The sequence below is a fragment of the Tenrec ecaudatus genome, chromosome 4 (genome assembly GCF_050624435.1).
Source record: "Tenrec ecaudatus isolate mTenEca1 chromosome 4, mTenEca1.hap1, whole genome shotgun sequence".
In the NCBI taxonomy this organism is placed as follows: domain Eukaryota; kingdom Metazoa; phylum Chordata; class Mammalia; order Afrosoricida; family Tenrecidae; genus Tenrec; species Tenrec ecaudatus.
In genome coordinates, this window is record NC_134533.1 from 143,979,576 (window position 1) to 144,002,292 (window position 22,717).

At 39.8% G+C, this 22,717-nt stretch overlaps 1 pseudogene; it reads left to right on the top strand.

Moving 5' to 3' along the window:
• LOC142446066 (transcription factor Spi-C pseudogene) overlaps positions 1–21,015 on the top strand; it is a 42,557-nt pseudogene extending 21,542 nt beyond the window's left edge.
• The last annotated feature ends 1,702 nt before the right edge of the window (positions 21,016–22,717 follow it).

Genomic DNA, 22,717 nt, shown 5'->3' on the forward strand with positions numbered 1-22,717 from the left:
CCTCTATCATGACCCTAATTCTACCGTACACTGGTACAGATAAGAGCTGGAAATAAAAGGCATCCAGGACAGATAAACTCCTCAGGACCAATAATGAGAGTAGCAATACCAGGAAGGTAAGGGGAACGTGTGGGGAGAAGGGGAATTGATCAAAAAGATCAACATATAACCCCCTCTCAGGAAGATGGACAACAGAAAAGTGGATGAAGGGAGACAGTGGTCAGTGTAAGACATGAAAAATATAGTAACTTATAATTAACAAGGGTTCATGAAGGAGGAAGGGTGCAGGAGGGGGAAAATGAGCTGATACCAAAGGCTCAAGTAGAAAGAAAATACTTTGAAAATGATGATGGCAACATGTGTACAAATGTGCTTGACACAATGGATGTATATATAGGTCGTGATAAGAGCTGTACAAGCCCCCAATAAAATGATTTTTTAAAAAGAAAAATCTCTCATTACTAATCTGCTAGAACAACTATCATATTTTTAAAATATGAAGACAGTCTAAAAATTATTATGTGGGATGCCATCAAAAGGAATAACTTACATGTGACTGGAATTCTAGAACAGGAAAGGTTTTTTCTATTTGTTTTTGTTTTTATTATGGAAGAAAACTTTCGTAGTGTCATGAAAGATGAGAAGCTATGCATTCAAGAAGCTAAATGAGCCTCAAACAGGAGAGACCCCTGCAGGCAATGAAATATTTCATGTAGCTCTTCTACCCATAGTCTCTGTCGCCCATCAAATGCCTTCTCCCTGGTGGGTCTCAGAGGAGGTGAGGGGAGATCCTAAGAGGATTCCATTTAAGTGCTTATTGACAGTATTCCTTGTGATTGTCTTCCTACTGCAAATCATTTGTCCTCGCAGAAGCTTCATGGGGAATTTTATACCAGCAAGAACCAGGAGTAAAGTGTGTCCTGCACAGGGAAACGCCTTGATCCAGAAGTCAGCTGTGACACCAGAGGAGGGAGCGAGGAAGAGCAGCAACTGCAGAACCAGGAGCCCGAACATGAAGCCCTGAATGCCTTTTCAGCCCACAGACCAAGTGCAGCTGGGTTCTTTGGGGCAGGAGTTTGGCTTAGGGACCTGGGTGTCATGAGGTGACTGACAGTTCCTCTGGGCATTTAGTTGAGGGAGTTGGGTTTGCTGACACACTGAGCTGGGACTAAGTACGTTTGCTTATGACTTCCAGGAGGGTGGCATATCCTTTGGGTGTATACTAGCATCTCTGAAAGAATATTGTAACATGTCCTGACTGAATAACTATATCCTGAGCATTTCTCACTTGCATTGTAACTTCTTAACTTCCTTCATAAACCCTTTAATTAAGAAATTTAAAAACTAGGACAATAGCATTATACAAGGGAAGAGATCTCACAGAATATCCCAAGGATCCTCAGCACCCAAATTTCAGTATATCTAGCAAACAACACATAAAAGTTTTAGCTTCTGCTTTGTGTCATCAACGCTAATACATAGGAAGACATTGATTCCTGCATGGCTTTGGCCAATGGAATGCTGGAAGCAAAGGAAATCAAGTGGAAAGGGGTGTGTGCTCTCATGAACAAGTCAGGCGCATGGGAGGAATGTGGAAGGAGGAAATACACAAAAGTAGAAACACTAAAACAAATTACCACAAATTCTCAGAACTCTTCTGGCTCTTGGCTGCTGCTCTCAGGCCAATTGACTTGAATTGTTCAACCTGGCTTGAAAAGAGATTTCTAGGAGCCTGAATTGGGCAAAGAATGGTTAATAATTGTTCATAGGCTGTGTTGTTTGGAGAGAAACAACCTAGAAGCTTTAAAGATCAGACAAAAATTTCGTTTCCTTAATATATAAAAATTATTGAAATCATTAGGAACTAACTAACAATTTAATAGAAAAGTAGTAAAGGAATATTGAGGGAAGAAGAGCTTATGAAAGAAAATACAGAATAAAAAATTTAAGAATGAGATATATTTTTAATTGATCATATGTTGAAATGACAATTTTCCAGTCTCCCTTCCCTTCCTCCAGCCTTTCTGTAGCCTTAAAAGTCTGCTATTTTGGGTGTGAAACCACTTTTCTTTGTGTTTTTTTTTCTATAATAGTCGTCTTTTTTCCCCAAACCATTTAATTAGGAGCTAATCTTACCATTCCATAGTTCAATCACATCAAGCAGTATTGTACATTTGTTACTAAAATCACTTTCAAAACATTTTCTTCCTCCTTGAACTCCTTGATATCAGCTCCCTCTGGCCCACCTGTCAAACCCCTCAGGAATTCTTATTCTAGTTGTGTTTCTATAGGTTCATCAAGGCCTGGGTTCCACTTTTTTATATATAATAATGATTTTATGTAGCATTTTTCTCTATGAGATTGACTTTGCTGAGCATAATGTCTTCCAAATTTATCCATGTCATGAGGTGACCGTTCTGTACTTGTTATTTAGAGATTCATAATATTCCATTGTATGTATGTACCACTGTTTATTTATGCATTCTTCCACAGACAGGAATTTAGGGTCTTTCCATTTTTGCTGTTGTTGTTGTGGATTGCATGGGTATGCATGAACACATCTGTTCATGTTTTATTCTGTTTCTTTGGGGGGGGATAGATCAAATAGAGAGCTTGCAGAGATATACATTATTTCTATTTGCCTTTAAGGGAATACCACACTGTTTTCCATCATGACTAAAATTCTGTAATCCCACCAGCAGTGTATCAGTGCTTCAATCTTTTCACATCCTCTCCAGGATTTGTTATTTTCCATTTTAATTTTTTTAAGTTTGCTATCAAAGCTGGTTGGAATGGTATCTTACCATTATCTTAATGATTTTAATTTGCAGTTTCATGTGCAGTCGGGAACAACTTAGTCCTCAAAGTAACATCCTTGCTTTCCAGTCCTCTAAAGAGATCTTCTGTAGCGGATTTACCCAATGCAATGCATGGTTTGACCTCTTGACTGCTGCTTCCATTCCTATTCTTCTCAAGGTGTTCTATAGTTTGTTGTGATCCATGCAGCGGAATGCATTGCCATAGTCAATAAAACACAAGTAAACATCGTTCTGGTATTCTCTGCGTGCAAGCCAGACCCTTCTGACATCAGCAACGATATCCCTGGTTCCATATCTTCTTCTGAATCCAGCATGAAGCTCTAGCAGCACCTTATCAAGGCACTGCTACAGCCATTGTTGGATGATCTTCAGCAAAACTGTACTTTCATGTGATATCAATGATCATGTTATATAGCTTGAGCATTCTGTTGGGTCATCTTTCTTGGAATGAGTACAAATATGGATTTGTTTCAGTCAGTTAGCCAAGGAGTTGTGCTTCCAATACTTCATTAACTGGTTTGAACATTTCACTTGGTGTTCCACCAATTCCAGGAGCTTTGGTTTTGGCTAATGTGTTTAGTATAGCTTGAAATTTTTCCTTCAGCACTATTGGTCCTTGCTCATATGCTATCTCCTGAAATGGTTAAATGTCGACTAGTTCTTTTTGGTTTCTTCAAGGAAATAATATAGAGTGACTGTACATTTTTTTCCATCTTCTTTTTTTAAAATCATTTTATTGGGGGCTCGTACAATTCTTATCACAATCCATACATACATCCATTGTGTCAAGCACATTTGTACATTTGCTGCCATCATCATTCTCAAAACATTTGCCTTCTACTTGAGCCCTTAATATCAGCTCCTCATTTTTACCCCTCCCTTCCTACTGCCCCCTCCCCCATGAGTCCTTCATAACTCATAAATTATTATTATTTTGTCATATGTTACACTGTCCGCCATCTCCTCCCGCCCTCTTCTCTGCTGTCTGTCCTCCAGGGAGGAGGCTATATGTAGATTCTTGTAATCAGTTCACACTTTCCACTCCACATTCCCTCCACCCTCCAGACATCGCCACTCTCACCACTGGTTCTGAAGGGGTCATCTGTCCTGGATTCCCTGTGTTTCCAGTTCCTATCTGTACCAGTGTCCATCCTCTGGTCTAGCCAGATTTTTAAGGTAGAATTGGGATCATGATAGTGGCGGGGAAGAAGCATTTAAGAACTATAGGAAAGTTAAATGTTTCATCGTTGCTACCCTGCACCCTGACTGGCTCATCTCCTCCCTGCGACCCTTCAGTAAGGAGGTGTCCAGTTGCCTATCAAAGGACCTTGAGTCTCCTCTCTGCACTCACCCACATTTAAAATGATATGATTTTTTGTTCTTTGATGCTAGATACCTGATCCCTTCGACAGCTCGTGGCCACACAGGCTGGTGTGCTTCTTCCATGTGGGCTTTACTGCTTCTGAGCTAGATGGCCACTTGTTTATCTTCAAGCCTTTAAGACCCCAGATGCTATATCTTTTGATAGCTGGACACCATCAGCTTTCTTCACCACATTTGCTTATGCACACATTTTTCTTCAGCAATTGTGTTGGGAAGGTGAGCATCATGGAATGCCAATTTAATAAAACAATGTGTTCTTGCATTGAGTAAGAACTTGAGTGGAGGCCCAATGTCCATCTGCTACCTTAATATTAAACCTATAAATATATGCATGCAGATCTATTCCCCACCCCCTATGTAAATATATTTACATATGTACATGCCAGTATTTAGACCTCTATAAATACCCTCCTTTTAATGTTTCCTGCATCACTCAATAGTTTGTCTGTAGAACCTTTCATAATTGCAGCTTGAGCTTTGATTTTTTTCTTGAGTTCCTTCAGTTTAGGAGATGCTGCGTGTATTCTTCCTTTTTTGTTTTCTAATTCTAGGTCTTTGCATATTTCATTACAGTATTTGCCTGTGTCTTCTTGAGCTGCCCTTTGAAATTTTGTATTCAGATCTTTGACCTCATCATTTTTTCCATGTGTCTTTTAGCTACTCTGTGATTCAGAGTGACTTTCAGAGTCTCTACTGATACCCACTTTCATCTTTTCTTTCTTGTTAATGACCTTTTGGTTTCTTCATGAATGATGCTCCTGATGTCCACTTGTCTTTCCACTTTTCATAATGTGGGGGCTGTGGGTTGCTGTGATTCTGGAAGCTATGTCACTGGCATTTCAAAGGCCAGCAGGGTCACCCAAAGTGAACAGTTTCAGTGGAGCTTCCAGACTAAGAACAGACAGCAAAGGACTTGGATCCCCACTGCTGAGGGGAAGAAGGCGCTGAAAACCTTATGCAGAGCTTTGAAGCACTGTCAGATACCCAAGGCCTAAAGAATGGAAGCAGAACATTGTTGGACATAGTGCCAGAGGATGCGCCCCTCAGGCCAGAGGGTACTCAAAATGTGCCTGAAGAGGAGTTGAGTTCTTGGAGTAGAGTTCACCATGGTGATGTGAGTCGGGTAAAATCTTTGGGACTGGAGTTTGGGATCTTCACTTGCAGATGGGGCACAACTCAAGGTAAAGAGAAACAGGTGCAAAAATATGCTAATGATTGCAACTTGTGATGTGGGAAGTGTGAATCTAGAAAAATTGGAAGTTGTAAAAAAAATGAAATGGAACACATAAAGATCAATATTCTCGGCATTAGTGTGCTGAAATTGACTTGTATTGGCCATTTTGGTTTTAAAAAATAAATAATTTACTATGCCTGGAGTAACACAATCAAGAGGAATGTCGTGGCATTCGTTGTCAAAAAGGACATTGCAAAATCATTTATGAAGCACAATACTGCCTGTGATGGGGTTACGTCTATCTGTCTTCAAGGAAATCCAGTCAATACAACTATTATTCAAATTTTGGCACCAAGCCCAAAAGCTAGTGATGAAGAAATCGAAAAATTCTACCAACAACTTCAGTCAGAAATCAAACATGCAATCAAGATAGATAGATAACTACTGGCAATTGGAATGCAAAGGTTAGAAACAGAGGCAGGAACAGTAGTTGGAAAATATGAGTTTGGTGATAGAAAAGATGCTGGGAATCACATGCTAGAATTTTGCACGACCAAATACTTGTTCATAGCAAATACCTTTTTTAACAACACAAAAGTGTTTTCAAAAACACTATACACATGGGCTTCTCCAGATGCAATGTCCAGAAATCAAATTGACTACATCTGTGGGAAAAAACCACGTAGAGGTCACTATCAGCAACTAAAACCAGGCCAGGTGCTGACTGTGGAACAGACCACCAATTACTCATATGTAAGTTTAGGATCAAGCTGAAGAAAATAAAAACAAGTCCATGAGAGCCAAAATATGACTGTGAGTCTATCCCACCTGAACTCTGAGAACATCTCAAGAACAGATTTGATGCATTGAACACTAATAACCATAGACCTGCTGAGCTGAGGGTGGATATTTTTAAAATAGGTACATAAACATTTTAAAATAAAATTTTAAATGGTACTATAAATGCCTATCTCATCCTGGGCTTCCTGGGAAGCAGACTCGGGATGAAGTTTAGCATGCTGAATGGTTCTGAAGGATCAGCATCTGTGGAAAGGTGGGGAAGGGAGCGGAGGGAGAATTCGGGTCAGTAGAGCTCACAGAGTACTCTGGAGCTGCAATGATTCCTCAGCCTCGCTCCACGTGGCACTGAGACGACCACACCTTCCTCTGGCTTTCTTCAATCGCTGCATGTGGCTACCCTGGGAAAAGGCACGCCTCTTTGCAGTTGAAGCAATCCCTGAAAGATCTAACAGGATCCCCAGAAGCTGAAGCAACAAATTCTCCAGTGAAGGAGAATCACAGTATCCATGACACAGTATCCATGACACAGTATCCATGACACAGTATCCATGACACAGTATCCATGACACAGTATCCATGACAGCCTCACTCTTGTGCTCTTCACATTCACTCCTTCATGATATGTTCTGAGAGCAGAAACTCTCTTTCTGTGGAAAAAAACAATTAGAAAAGATAGGTGACGGGGACTCCTGGCCATTGCTATAGAATGATGACCTCTGGGCTAAGGGTGGGACTGCTACCCACACGCCAGTGCTTTAAACCCACCAACTGCTCCGCTGCTGAAAGTGGAAGCTATTTGCCCCTGCAAAGATTTACAGATCTTTCTTGATACGATTGAACTCTCGGATAATAAGATATGTAGATTATGTGTCAATAAAACTGTTTTAAAATAAGAATTTACAGATTTGGAACCCCTATATGGGGTCATAGGAATAAGGAAAAAAACCGATATTGGTAGAGTTTTGTTTGTCTCTTTTTATGGATAAAAGGCTGGACAGATTTGATTGATAAAATATTGGCTTCCCCAAGTTCCATATCTCTCAGCTGTGCTGTAAGCCCGCTGCATGTGCGGCACCCTTCTAGGCCATTCCACATCTTCCCTATGGGACCTGGAGGAAAAGGGGTGAGTTACAAACGTAAGGCTGAATGTTGTACTGGGATCAATCAAGTCTTTTTCCGACCCAGAAGTTTCGTATCCTCTGCCAACATCCATGAAACTGGCAGGCCAACTTGTTACCTGGCAAATAGGATGAAACCTCAGACAGTTCTTGACTCAATGTTATGACAGACACCGGGAGAATGAACATAACCCTAGAACACAGCTATAAATGTAATGTAAGATGTAACCTGTCATCCATTCCAGGTAAATGAGAACTGTTTCTGGTTCTTCTTTCTGAAAGAGATGGAAAAGAACATGTCTTCCAGAGGAATGTTTGCATACTATGTCCCTGAGTCCATGATATTTTGCTCTAGCAAAGATAACGCATCTTTTATCTGTTTTTCTTGGACCAGTCTGACTTTTGTAGGGACAAGGCTGCCAAATAAATTCGAGTTCGACTAAGGATCACCACTTCTTTATCCTTTTTAGATTTTTAGGAGTAGCAATACTTCCACCAAGTCTTCAATTAGAGGGCAATGTTGTCTTTTATTTCTGTCTTATCTGGGGAACAGGGAAGTATCAGAGGCTTCCAGTTGGCCTTCTCCAGTATGTGCTGGTATATAGGTACTGGTAGCACTGTCAAACACGTGTTAAACTGCTAACCACCAGGGCGACAGTTCAAACCCACCAGTTGCTCTCCCATAAAGATGTTCTGCTTCTGAAGCTCCACATAAGATCACTATAACTCAGAAGTGACTCAGTGGCAGCCAGTAGGTATAGGCTTATTAGACAGGAGACAACCTGAAAGCAAATCCTGAGAGGCGGGACACTTCTTGTCTTCACAGGGAGAGACCGCTGCACCATCTCTGAATATTGGAAGAAGGCTAGGGCTGGGCTACTTCTGGGGATCCCTTAATTGCATGTGTCCGGTCCCATTCTTTCCCACCAGGGCCCTAACCTTGGCACAGTAGACTTATCTGAATTGGAAGCTTAATCTTCTTGGTAGCTAGCTTCGCCGACAAAGTTGACTGGATAGTTTAGTCTGGCATCTCTCTCAGTGGTATCACGAAGAGTGCCCGGGGTGAGGACTTCACTGAGTAACACTGCCAGAAGGGGTGACCCTAAAACAACTGTGTATAAAATTTTGATTTAATGTTTCATCAGCAATTTATTATTTTTTATAAACTGTCCCTGGAGTTAGTTATAATAACAAAAGTATTTACATGGATCAATATACCTACAAGGCTAAAAACTATGATAATTACTTTTTTATCATTCTGATGTGCTCCTGTCAAAGCTGTACTTATTAACCAATTGTGATTCTTTGAATCATGTAGCTCATCTGTATACAAGCAGGTGTTTGTTTTTGTCACTGCCGTTGTTTGTATAGTTGCTGATTTTTGGCAAGTTTTATAGTGTTTGAGAGACAATCTTGAGGTAATTAGAATTTGTGAACTCATATATTAAAAATTTTTTAATGAAGTAGTAATTAAAGGAAAAGAAGAAAAAAATTAAAGTCCTCTCCTTAGTAACTGTGTTAGGCCGGGATAAACAAGGGAAACAAATCCAGAGACAATCATATATGTGTAAGAGAGAACTTTATATCAAGAAGCAATTACATATCAATAAAATATCCTAGCCCAGTCCAGATCAAGTCCATAAGTTCAATTTTAGTCATAAATCTGATATTAGCCCATGAATTCCTCAGGCTAACACAGTACATGCAAGGATGCTAAATGCAGGAAGATCACCGGCCAGTGGGTGGGAAGTTCTGTGGATCCAGTGGCAATGGATGCATCTCCAGGGCTCTGGCTGCCGTCGGCATGACTCCATGTGGCTTGTCAACAGGAATGTGTAGCAGAGAGAGAGAGTGGCCCACCTCTTCTGATGGTGGAATCAAGAGGGAGGACGTTCCCAGAGGCCTCATGAGAAGGCCATGCCCACAAGGAGGGATCATCAGGCTGTGACCTGATTGACAGGTTAGACTCCACCCCTTCATTCTTTTATCAAGTTGACATGAAATTTTGTAACTGCCACAGTTACTAAAAATGTTGTAACTAATAATATTATTATGTGATGCAAATATATTTTATCAAATAATTTTGTCAGTAGCTTTCATTAATCTAAAAATATGTCTACAGTTTATTACGTATTGGTCTATTTGAAGTTGATAATCAACATGACTAAAGACTCTGCATTGTCTTATGGAGGAGGAGGCTCGTGGGGACAGGGATGACACCAGGAGTTACCATATTGAATGACACCCACCTGGTGACATCACTGCAGGAGGAGAGAATTGTTTTCATTTCCAAGGAGAACCCCCTAGTTTTCACTTTCTGCTTTTCCTAGCTTTTCACTATCTTCTTCCAGTATGTTAATTGGGCTTATTTATTCCATTGTTCTTATACTAACCATTCTCCTAACATTTCACAAATGCCCGAGGCATCAATCATACCAGTTAACCAAACTAAAAAAAAAAAAAAAACCCACAAAAACTCACTGCTGAGACAATCCTGACTCATAGCAACCCTATAGGACAGGGTAGAATTGCCTCTGTGAACTGTAAAACTGTAAAACATGCAAAACTGTAACTCTTTATAGGAGTAGAAAGTCTCATCTTTCTCCCAAAGAGAAGCTGGAGGTTTCAGAACTGCTAACCCTCTCAGCAGTCCAACATATACTAGACCACAAAGCAGGCTTCAGAATATTTATGGAAAATTCCATTATCTTTTCATTCCATTTCCCACAACCCTTTGGAAGCCCCTTTATCCATAGCTTACCACTGGAGTACCAATCTGATTCACTCATTCATGAAGAGACTAGTAATAGGACTTCAGTCATGTGATAGGTATCTTTACTGTCAACTGGACAGGTAGTGATCAAACTCCACAATCCCATCTTAGTACCTGCTTTCTCAGATTTCACTCCTGGCACCAGCTGTCCTAGGAAGCAGATTAACAGGCGGGATATTTATTTGAAATGCCCTCGGAATTGGGCAGAGGGGAAAATTGAGCTCTGATGTAGGTCCCTTAGGGAGCTATGGAGATTAGATTTGCCCTTCAGAGTTGTCTCAAATGAGTTAAGATGGCCAGGCTCTCATATCTCCACTTTGACCCCTCATTGTATATGGGCCAGCACAGGGGGGACCTGACCTAGTCTCTAAATGCAGTGATCCTGATATACCCAAAGACTTTCTGCCAACCGCACAGTCAGCAAGGGGGACAAATCCTTCCTGGACAAGAGATCTGGACAGGGCCTCACAGTGTCTATCATAGAGTGAAGCATCTACCTCCCTTAATCCTTATGCTTCCATAGAGAAGAAAATTACCACTCCAAATGAAGGGAAAAAGTGGAAATAGGAATAATTTCTCTAGTAAGAGTAGAAGGAACCAAGCTTAAAAAGCTTAGGTCTCAGTTTATATCATGGTCTCACTCTTTCTCTCGCTGTATCTGTCTCTTCTCCCCAGCCTGTCAGTAGATGAAAAAACAGCATGGGGTCGGGGCGGAGTGGGTGGCAGCAGTGAGTCTGACTTTCTTAACTTCGCCAGAGAGGAGGAGGATAATCACATGGGCCTCGGCTGTGTTGGAGGGTGGGCATACTACCACCTTCAAGACCTTTTACCAATTCCAATCGCAGCAGTCCCGCTCACAGCACTCTCCTTCTTTGCTGGGTTTGACAAGTCACTGCAATGGCCACATAGAACTCACAAACAATACTCACAGGTATGGTGCCTATTAGAGAAATAGTAAGTTACAATTCCATTTTAGAAACACCCAGGATACAGTTCTTCAGTCGGGAGTCTCTTCTCAGTCATGCCCACAGGGACACCCTAGGCTCTCCTGCCCTGCTCAGAGAAGTGTTTGATTTTGCCAATTATGTGTACAAAGGTACCTTACTGCCAGTAAGCTTCAGCCTGAAGGCACTCAGATCTAGCTCCTGTGGGTTGGCAAACCTAGCTCCCCAGACTTGTTCCTTGGAGGCATGCCTCTGCTGTCTACTTTATGGGTCAGGAACCTCACTGCTCTGCCTTGTGCTAGTCTCCTGGTTCTGTGGCCTCTCCTGCCTCTTTCTCTGCCACTACCTCTTGCTTTCTCTTGCTGCCTCAGGGTCAGAGCTTTCTGTCAATTGAACCAAGGGATTTTAGCACAGGGATCTTGAGCATAAAGGATGAGCTCTTCTTTCTTGATGCTATTGAGATTCTCCTTGGTGCCTCTGGGATGGCTAATAGTAAGCCTAGAGATTTGGTAAGACTGACCAATCCCATCATAAGGGTTCCATACAAATTATTTGTGTGGTCCCACATCAAAAGGGTGCATTGTTCCCTATTTACACTATTAAAAAAATATCCAATCCCCTGGTACCTCACATTTGCATAGTCTTTCTCGGTCTTTTAATGTGAGTTGTAAAGATGACAGCACCAAGAGCCACGTTAAGTAATTCACAACAGTGCAGCAGGACTTAATGAACTCTCTTCTCCACGCTGTAAACTACTGGCATGGGTCCAAATCCTGAGGTTACTTCAGTTCTGCCTGTCTTGATGATGCATTCAGTTGTGGGTAGAGATGAGGGGACCATTAGCAAGTCCATTTGAGAAATTAACCTCGTACTCGAATTGGTTTTAGCCATCTTATTTATTTATTTTAACTTTTTATTGTAAATTTGGTAAAGTTTTATAGAGCAAATCAGTTTTTCATGGAGCAATTCTTACACGTTTCATTTCGTGTGATTAATTACAATCTCATCAATGAAGCACCGCTTATCCTACTTCTTACTGGTGTTTCCTGTGTCCATCCCTCCTCCTTTCCTAACCCTTCTGAACTTTGCCCTTGAGTAAATCCTGTCCTTTTGATCTCGAATGGATGATCATTCTAAGCAGTGTGTACCTCCCTAGTTTGGTGCCACTATTCCTCTTACAGACTGGTTATTGTTTGGCTTCAAAATGGGCTGCGGGGTGAATCCGGTTACAGCGCTGAAGGGTTACTGAGAGCCACTGGTGTTTCAGAATCCGGTTACAGCGCTGAAGGGTTGCTGAGAGCCACTGGTGTTTCAGAATCCGGTTACAGCGCTGAAGGGTTGCTGAGAGCCACTGGTGTTTCAGAATCCGGTTACAGCGTTGAAGGGTTACTGAGAGCCACTGGTGTTTCATGCTTGTGTGATCCGTGAGATTACTGGCCTAATTGCTCCCAGGATGTTGTTGTTCGGGGCCATGAGTCAGTTCAGACTCATAGTAACCCCATGCACAGCAGAACAATACATTGCGTGTTCCTACGTCACCCTCACACTGGGTGTTACTTTTCGTTAGGGTGTTGGTGAAGAATATTGAAATTGTCATGGACTATTGGAAGATATAAGCAAATATCCATAGAAGAAAGGATACCACATCTGGACATGTTATCAGGAGGGGCTAGTCCCTGGAGAAGGACATAACGTTTAGTGAAGTAGCAGTAGTTTTTAGGCGTCATTAAGTTGTTTCTGTCTCATAGAGACCCTGTGTGCAACAGAACAACATACTGCACGGTCCTGTGCCGTCCTCACAACTGTTCCTGTGCTTCAGCCCATTGTTGCAGCCACTGGGTCAATCCCTCTCATTGAGAGCCTTCCTCTTTTTCACTCCCCTTCTACTTTACCAAGCGTGATGTCCTTCTCCTGGGTCTAGACTCTCCTGATAACATGTTCTATGTGAGGTGAAATCCCCCATCCTTACTTCCAAAGAGCAACCTGACTGTACTTTTTTCCAAGACAGATTATTTGTTCGTTTGGCAGTGTGTGGTACTTCCAATATTCTTCACCAACATCATAATTTATTTTATTTTTTCATTTTTTATATGATGAATTTATTGATATTGAGGTTTTTAAAAATCACTTTATTGAGGGCTCTTATAGCTCTTATAACAATCCATACATCAATTGTGACAAGCACATTTGTACATATGTTGCCATCATCATTTTCTAGACATTGACTTTCTATTGAGCTCTGATGTCAGCTCCTCTTTCCCCCATCCTCCCCATTCTCCCCACCCTCATGGCCCCTTAATAAATCATAAATTATTATTATTTTCATATCTTACATAGACCACTGTCTCCCTTCCCCCATGGTTTCTGTTGTTCTTCACCCTGGGGAGGGAGGGTGGGTGTGGTTATGTGTCTATCATTGCAATCAGTTCCCCCTTCCTCCCCTCCTGGCTCCACCTTCTCCTCCCCTCCTGTTCCTGGATTCTGTGTGTAGTGAGTGAGCTCGTATGTCTTATCTACGTGGACACATGCTTTGGTGAGTAAAAGGCAGTAGAGGGGTCAGGGTAGTGGGGGCGCTGAGAAAGCCTAGGCCCTAGAGGAACCAGAGGAGTGTTGTGTTTTTCATCGGTGCTTTACTGCACCCTGATTGACTCGTTCCTACCCTGTGACCCCTCTGTGAGGGCATGTCCCATTGTCAACAGATGGGCTCTGGGTCTCTACTCTGAGTCCCTCTTTCTCAACAATATATTTTGTGTGTGTTTGTTTGGGGTCTTCTGATGCCTGTTACCCAGTCCCGGCAACACCCCATAAGTGCACAGGCTGATGTACTTCTTCCATGTGGGCTTGCTTCTCTGCTGTTTGTTTAACTTCAAGCCTTTAATACCCCAGACGATATCTCATTTGATGGCCAGGCATGATCCACTTTCTTCACCACATTTGCTTATGCACCCATTTTGTCTTCAGCGATTGTACTGGGAGGGTGAGTATCACAGAATGCCAGTTTGTTAGAACAAACAATTCTTGCATTGAGGGAGGGCATGAGTAGAGGCTCGAAGTCTGTCCACAACCTCAGTGAATTTCCATATTTACATATGGGCCTATACCACTATTTTTATGAATAAATATTTTCCATATGTACACACCTATGCTTATATCTCTATTCATATCTTTGCTTCCTAGATAATTCCTCTGTATCCTTTTACCTTCCCCCTGTCCCACCATCAAGCTTGCCCTACTTCTACCTCTTGGAAATTCCTTTCAGCTAGACTGCTGTTGCTCCCACACCCCCAGGATCTCTACATTTGCCTTGTTATTGATTTTAATTCCCTAGTTGTTCCCTGTCTATGGCATTGCTTGTTTGTCACTCCTGCCTTCTTCTCCCCCCAGTCCCTCTGGGACCATCAGTCCCATTGCTTTCTCCTCAAATGCATCAATTCTTCTTTGGCCTTATTTATTCAATGTACAACTGTTACATGTATGTGAAGTAATTGAAAGTACCATGACTCAGAGAGGCACGTCTTAGTCCTCAAAGTGACATCTTTTTTAAAAATCATTTTATTAGGGGCTCATACAACTCTTATCACAATCCATACATACATCAATTGTGTAAAGCACATCTGTACAATCACTGCCCTCACCATTCTCAAAACATTTGCTCTCCACTTAGGCCCCTGGCATGAGGTCCTCATTTTCCCCCTCCTTCCCCACTTCCCCTTCCCTCATGAGCCCTTGATAATTTATAAATTATTATTTTGTCATATCTTGTCCTGTCTGACGTCTCCCTTTACCCACTTTTCTGCTGTCTGTCCCCCAGGTCACATGTAGGTCCTTGTAATTGGTTCCCTCTTTCCAACCCACCCTCCCTCTACATTCCCAGTATCGCCACTCACACCCCTAGTTCTGAAGGGATCATCCACCCTGGATTCCCTGTGTTTCCACTTCCTATCTGTACCAGTGTACATCCTCTGGTCTAGCCAGACTTGCAAGGTAGAATTTGGATCATGATAGTGGGGGCAGGAGGGGGGTGCACGGAGGAAGCATTTAGGAATTAGAGGAAAGTTGTATTTTTCATCCTTGCTACATCACACCTTGACTGGCTTGTCTCCTCCCCTAGACCTCAAAGTGACATCTTTGCTCTTCATCAAATTAAAGATGTCTTGTGCAGCAGGTTTACCCAGAGCAATGCAACATTTGATTTTTAACGACTGCTTCCATAAGCATTGATGGTGGACCCATGCACAGCTAAATCCTTAACTTCAACCTGTCCTCTATCATGATGTTACCTACGGTTCAGGTGTGAGCATTTTAGTTTCCTTTACACTGAGTTGTAATCCAAGGCTTTAGTTCTTGAACTTCATCAGCAAGCATTTTAAAAACTGCTCACTTTCAGTAAGCAAGGTTGTATTATTTGCATATTGTAGTTTTTAATAGGCTTCCCACCAATCCTGATGCCACATTCTTTTGATAATCCAATTTCTCAGATAATCTGTTCAGCAAACAGATTGAATAGTATGGTGAAAAGATACAACCCTGACACAAACCTTTCTTGATTTTAAACCACACAGTAGTAGTCCCTTGTTCTGTTTGAATAACTGTCTCTGGATCCGTGCACAGGTTCTACGTGAGCACAGTGAAGTGTTCTCGAATTACCATTCTCAATGCTCAATGGTTGTTTTTTTTTTAAGTATCTATTCTGTCTCATGCCTTTGCATAGTCAATGAAACCCAGGCAAACATCTGTTTCTCTGCTTTCAGCCAAGATCAATCTGACACTGTACATCTTAAATTTTCCTCATTCTCTTTTACTCTGGGTTAGGAGACACCACTAGTTGCACGTAGATGGACACTCATAAACTTTTATGACTCTTGTAACCACTTATAAAGTAGGATGTTGAACGTTTCTTTTCTATCTATGTTAGGTCAATTGATCTTGTTTGTTCGTGAGATTACACCTTGAGTCCCTAGACCCTGTGATTCATTACCTCAAGGCGTTTGGCATGTCCAAGAAATATGACTCCTGTATGCTCCACTTCATCTTGGATATGTTTATAGCATAGAGAAATGTACATGTAGAAATATTGTCTAAACATGCATAATTATGGATACGCTCCTCCTACTCTCCCTCCCATACCTGTTCAGGCTGTACCTACTCATAGATATCACTGTTATCGCAGGACTGTGTATGTAACTTTGTCGCCTTTAACTCTTGCACTCCTTCCAGTATCTTCCCTACATCTGTCACTTTTTGGTGACTGCCCTCTTATTGTATATTGCCTTCCCCTTCACCCAAGTTAACATGTCGACTAGTTAGTAATTCCCTCTTTCCTCCCACCCATAGTAATTATCAAAGAATGTTTCTTTTAGTGTGAAAACCTTTACTTGACTTTTTATAATGGTTTACATAACATTTGTTCTTTTGTGATTAATTTCATTCAGCATAATGTCATCCAGGTTAATCCATGTTACGAATTATTTAGCAGATTTATCATTATTCTCTAATATTTCACAGTTTTCCAGTGTGTGTATGTACCATAACTTGTTTATCTATTCTTTCACTGGTAAGAATTTATGTTACTTCTATCTTTTTACTGAGAATTTGGGTGTGCATACATTTTTTGTCTCATCTCTCATTTCTGTAAGATAGATATCAAATAGTGAATTTATGAATGATATTTTTAATTTCCAAATTTTTAAGGAAACATAACATCATGTTCCACAGTGGTTGCACCGTTTTACAGTCCCATCGATACAGTATGAGGGTTCCAGTCTCTCTACAACCCCACTAATGTTTGTTGATCTCTGCTTTTTTATTTTCACATTACTAGTGATGCTGGGGTGAAATAATCTCTCACTATTGTTTTGATTTACAGCTCACTAATGGCTAATGATTATGAAGATTTCTTCGTATGTTTGTTTGTTGGCCTCCTTAATATTTTCTTTGATAAATTGTTCATGTCCTATGCTCATTTTCAAACTGGATTATTAGTCTTTTTGTTGTTAAGGTGTTGAAGAAGTCTGTAAATTTTAAAGATTAGTTTTCTATTTGATATGCCATTCTTATATGTATTTTTTCCATTCTGCAGGTTTCATTTTGATTCTTTTAATGAAAAACTTTATGCACATAAGTGGCTCATTTTAGGAGGTCCCAGTATTCTACTTTGTCTTCTGCTTTTAGTGAGTGTTAGTGTGTTTTCAGTCATGTGTGATGGTTTATTTATGACATATATTAGGGTCCTTAAGTTTGTCCCCGTTATTTCAATTACAATATTTATAGTTGTAGGTTTTATGTTTAAGTCCATCTTGAGCTCATTTTTGCATATGGTGTGAGATTTTTCTGTAAATGGATGTCCAGTTTTCCCAACACTAGTATTTAAACAGACTATCTCTCGAAATTCAGTGATTTTCAATTCTTTGTCAAAGATCAGTTGTCCACAGGTGGGTAGATTTACTTCTAGGTTCTCAGTTTTGATCCAGTGTTTATATGTCTGTCATGTACCAGTACCAGTTTGTTATGACCACTTTGACTGTATAATAGGTGTTGATATCAAGAAGTGTGGGCCCTCCTTCTTTATTCTTCTTTAATGGTATTTTGTTTATGTGCATTCTCTTTATTTTCATGTAGTTAGTTATTAGTTTTTTCATATCTTTAAATAATGATATTGGAATCTGGATTGGGATTACTTTATGACTGTAGATGACTTGGGGGTAACATTGATATTTTCACAATGGTAAATCTTCCTACCCATGATCAAGGTATAGTCTTTCAAATATGTAAGTTTATTTTTGTTTATTGTCGTAGTGTTGTGTAGTTTTCATTGTATTAGTCTTTTATTTCTCGGGTGGCTATTATAAATGGTATTGTTTTTCTGATTTCCTATTCAGAGTTTTCTTCCTCAGTGTAAAGGAACTTGACTGATTTTTGTATGTTGATCTTATAGTTTGACATTTTGATGACTCCTACAATTAGGTCCAACAATTCTCTTGCTGATTCTTTGGGGATTTCTATGTATATAAAAATATTGTGTTCAAATCAAAAGAATTTTAAATCTTCTTTGTCAATTTGGATACCTTTTAATTTCCTTTTCTTGCTTATAGCTCATACAAAGACTTCCAGTACAATATTGAATAGATGTACTAATAAAAGATATTCTGGTCTGGTTTCTGTTCACAATTGTAATACAAAACAAATTTTTATAAATTATGTTTAGTGTGAACATTTCAAACATGACCAAAGATGAAAATAATTCAATAATGTACATATATCCAGTACTCAATTAAATTAATATCAGGATTTTTATTCAGACCAATGCTTTTATTTCCACCTGTCTGGTTGCTGATTTGACTTTAATTTGCCTCCATAATTGAGAAGGAAAACAAATTGCATCATTTTGAAGATGATTAAAATCAAGAAGTCATACTAAACTAAATTTATGACCTCATAAAAAGATGAATGCATGCATGAATGAATGAATAAATAAATAAGGAAAATCCGGTAACATTGCCCAGCATAGCGGACTCAGTTGCCTGAAAAGCAGTTGCCTGCTTTAGATGGGTAAAAGTTCTTCAGTTTGTCATAATCTTTACCCTACCTAGCATAGAGAACAAGAGGCAACTTGTCATTTATCATAAAGCTTAAGTATTGCTTTTATTACAAGCAAGACGCACACACACACACACACACCATGTTACCTGTGTGGCCAATGTAGGCATTTGACTTGCATTTTTTTCCTCTTTAGACTATTTAGCCTTTTAAGGCTCTCTAGAGACCCAATCCAATGAGACATCATCACAGTACCTGCATGCTCCTTGCAGCTTTACTTTAATAGACAAAAGTTGGAAACAGCCCAAATGTCCATTATCACATAAATGGATAAACAAACTGCAGAATGGTCATACAGGGGAATACTACAGCATGAATGAATGCTACATACAACAACATAGACTAACTTCAAAATAATTATGTGAGTGAAACAAGCCAGAGAGAGAGAGAGAGAATATATTGTATGATTTAATTTACGCACAATTCCATAAAATGCAACTAGCCTATAGAGAAAGAAAGCAGGCATGGACAGAAAGCAGATCAGTGGTGGCCTGTAGATGGAACGAAGAAAGAGGAAGGGTGATGAATTACAAAGGACATGAGGCAACTTTTGGAGTTGATTATCTTGATTGTGGTGATGGTTCCAGAATATATACATATGACAAAGCTCATCAAATTCTATACTTTAAAGATTGCATGTTAAAGTGTGTTGCATAGGGTTTCAATGGCTGTCATATATAGTAGGGGGTGCTTACTGTGTATCTATCCATGGTTCGTTGACAGAGTTTTTATATTCATTTTTTATTTATTACTTGTTTACATTGGTTCAGAAAAAATAACTGAAGTTATTATCTCAATAACTCTCTCTTGTTATTAAATTTTCATCCTGAGAATTGCCATAAGATTAAATTTCATAAAAAATCCTAAAAGTTTTTGGGAATGGGTAGCAGTGGTCACCTCTGAGGAGAATTAAGATGCTAGGGGGAAAAGGATGGGCAAATAACTTTGTAGTGTCCCCCTCTGCTGTCTCTTTCTACTGTTTGAATGGATCATGAGCATGTTATTAGAAAAAAAACCAGTAACTGTAGACTTGACTCCTACTCAGAGCAAACTCACATGTGCCAGAGTATTTTTACGAAGGGGGAGCCCGCCAGCAGTGGACCCGAGGAGGCGGCTGCTAGCAGCAAGAGCAACAGCACTCAGAAAAAGAAAAAGAAAAAAATTTAAAAACCAGCCCAGGAAGATTAAAATGGACATTCCCTCTCAATAAACGACTCGACAACAGTTGATCCGAAAAAAAAAATTTCATTATTTTTAAATGAAATAATTTGGTAATATTACACTCTCAGAAGTAATTTTAATATATCTGAATATGAATATATAATTTGAATATATTTTAATAGGAATATATTCATATTCAATATATGAATACGAATATATTCATAAATGACGTTAACCTAGAGATGATTTGCAACTAATAAATTAAATATGTGTGAGGGGTAAGCATCTGCTGCTAATGAGGAGATTAAGCACTTCGTCATTTATTAAGAATAAGGCTGGGCTAAATGTGACAACTATCAAAATGGCTGGGTTACAAATTGGGTACTGGAGACATAGATGTATATTTCAGAAAAAGGTAAAGTTTCTTCTATCTGGTGTCTTTGGTGCTAGGTAGTTTCCTGATGGAAAGAAACATCCAGTTTATTAATGAAACACAGATTGTGTTGAACAAGAAAAACTGGGGCAAGAATTTGAAGATGTTTTTGGCATACTGAGGCAACATTCAATTGACAAACTTCAGTACTCCCCAGACTACAAAAATGGACCGGCTTTCATCAACCATTGCCCTCATGTGATAGGAAACTCCAGCTGCCCATAGAGTGTTGCCCATAGACTTTTAGTCGTAGAGGATCCTGTCTATAACTGCAGTACTGTCACTAATAATGCTGCAGAATGTTATTTTCAAGGAAATATCTATCCATCACTGCAGAATGTTACAGAAAACCAGTGTGAGTAACCTGCTGTGCTCCAGCGAAAGGGCAGAAAAAGCAGGAAGAACCTTCAACTGTTCGCATTCCTTCATGAATTCCTGTGTCATCCTGAGAAGGCTTCTTGTATGTAATGGGTAGATAAAAGCAAGGTCATCTTTCAGTTTGTATCAGAAATGAAAGAAAGGCTTACAGAAGTTTGGGGGTGGGAGTTGGGGGTGGGCAAAAAGCAATCAGAAGATCACAACTTACAAGAAAATGGCAAGAACATTGAGAAATTAGGGAGAATCATAAAACATCCAGAGAAAGCTAAGTTATCAGTCGGTGAGGTCATGCTTCAAAGATTTTCTCTATCTTATTTCTTGGGGAAAGAGATCTTCTACTCACAGTACATCCAACATGATCAAGAATATTGCAGTTTAAATCATTGGAATGCAAGCTATAGTCATTGCCACGAGCTGCGTCACCCTGGTTGCTAACTCTACCCTTATGTTTAATGGCTTCGTGGCATCAAAAACCTCTACCAGCTTTAAGATTTTCCTCTTAGCACAAATACTGAAGAGAAAAGAAAATGAATCAGTTAACTTGTCACTCCCTTTTCTGAAATAACACACAACCTATACTAATACTAGTGGAAATTTCTGCCAGCAAGCAACATTAAAATGACCACCTCCTATTTGGAGATTTCGACCAAATGCCCTCATCAGGACTATTTTCTATGTAATTACCTTTTTCTAGATTTACCATGCCAAAGAGAGATGATTTAATTTATAGATGATTTAAACACTATTTTTTGGTCATACACTCTGGCAAAAAATTACTCCAACGTATACCTAGTGGCTTTATTAGCCAAATCCAAATCATCGGTGGATCAAAAAGAGCAAGAAAGAACAGGCCACCCTGCCATCTAATTTATGAGTACAACTTGATGCTATACCCTGTCAGACAATGCCTTGAAAGTTCTGAGGGGAAATCAATTCACACTCAGAATGAAGATTTTCATATCTCCGAAGACTGAACGTTTACCTTCTGTTTTTTAACCTTCTATTTTTTTAAAGTAGTTATTGAGGATAATTTCCTGAAAAACAAAAAGATAAACTGATAAAGACAACATAGATTCTGGGAAAGACCGACTTCAACCTCGAGCACAGGTAAGGGAAGGTTTCACCGGCGCTGGAGAGTTGAAGATCTAGCGTAAATGGGGGTACATGACTGAAGGGTCATTAGAGGGCAGGAGCAGGGGAAAGCAGAGAGAGGATGGGAAAACCGCATATGATAAATTGGGTAACATAAGCAGGGCAGGGGAAGTAATTCAAAACGCTGGGGAAAACAAGACCATACAAGAAGGCTGAAATACGAAGCACAGCTTTTTGGGCACTTGATCAGGGAAGTACATCCATTTGATTCTGCGGTTCCGGGCAGTTTCCTTTTAGCGACTTTTGAGCAGTTGGGGCAGTGATCCCATAGAGAAGACATTGTGATCTCGGTCATGCTTTAATCGTGAGTAACTTTGAGTCAGCTTCTGGACAAAAGACCCCCAATGTCTTGACTGCCTTAGGGAGGTAGGCAGAAGGTGAGAGGAAAGTATGACAGGGCTCACAGTATAATTTTGTACTGATAAAGAGATTAGTGGGGCAGAATTGGGAGATAAATTTATTCACCTTTGGACAAAGAACCAAAATCCTTAACTGGAGAAGAGATAGTCTCTTTAACAAATGGTGCTGGAAAACCTGAGTGTCTATTTGTAGAAAAATGATTCATACATAATTCCATATATAAAAACTCAAAATGGATCAAAAATCTAAATGTAAAACCTAAAACAATAGAGATTATAAAAGAAAAAATAAGGGCAAAATTAAGGGCCCTAATTTATGGCATAAATAGTCTATGAAACATAACTAAAAATTTGCAAACCACATCAAATAAACTGGATGATTGGGGCCTCCCTCCCCAAATTAAACATCAAAGTTCATTAAAAAAAACTTCGCCTAAGAATAAAAGAGAACCTACACACCAGGAAAAGTGTTTTTGCAACAATGTATCTGGCAATGGACAAATCTTTAAAATTTAGAAAAGATTTCAACGCCTCAACAAAAGATAAACAATTTTAAAGTGTGCAAAGAATATGAATAAATACTTTGCCAAAAAGACATTACTGAGATTATTAGCCATTCAAGAGAT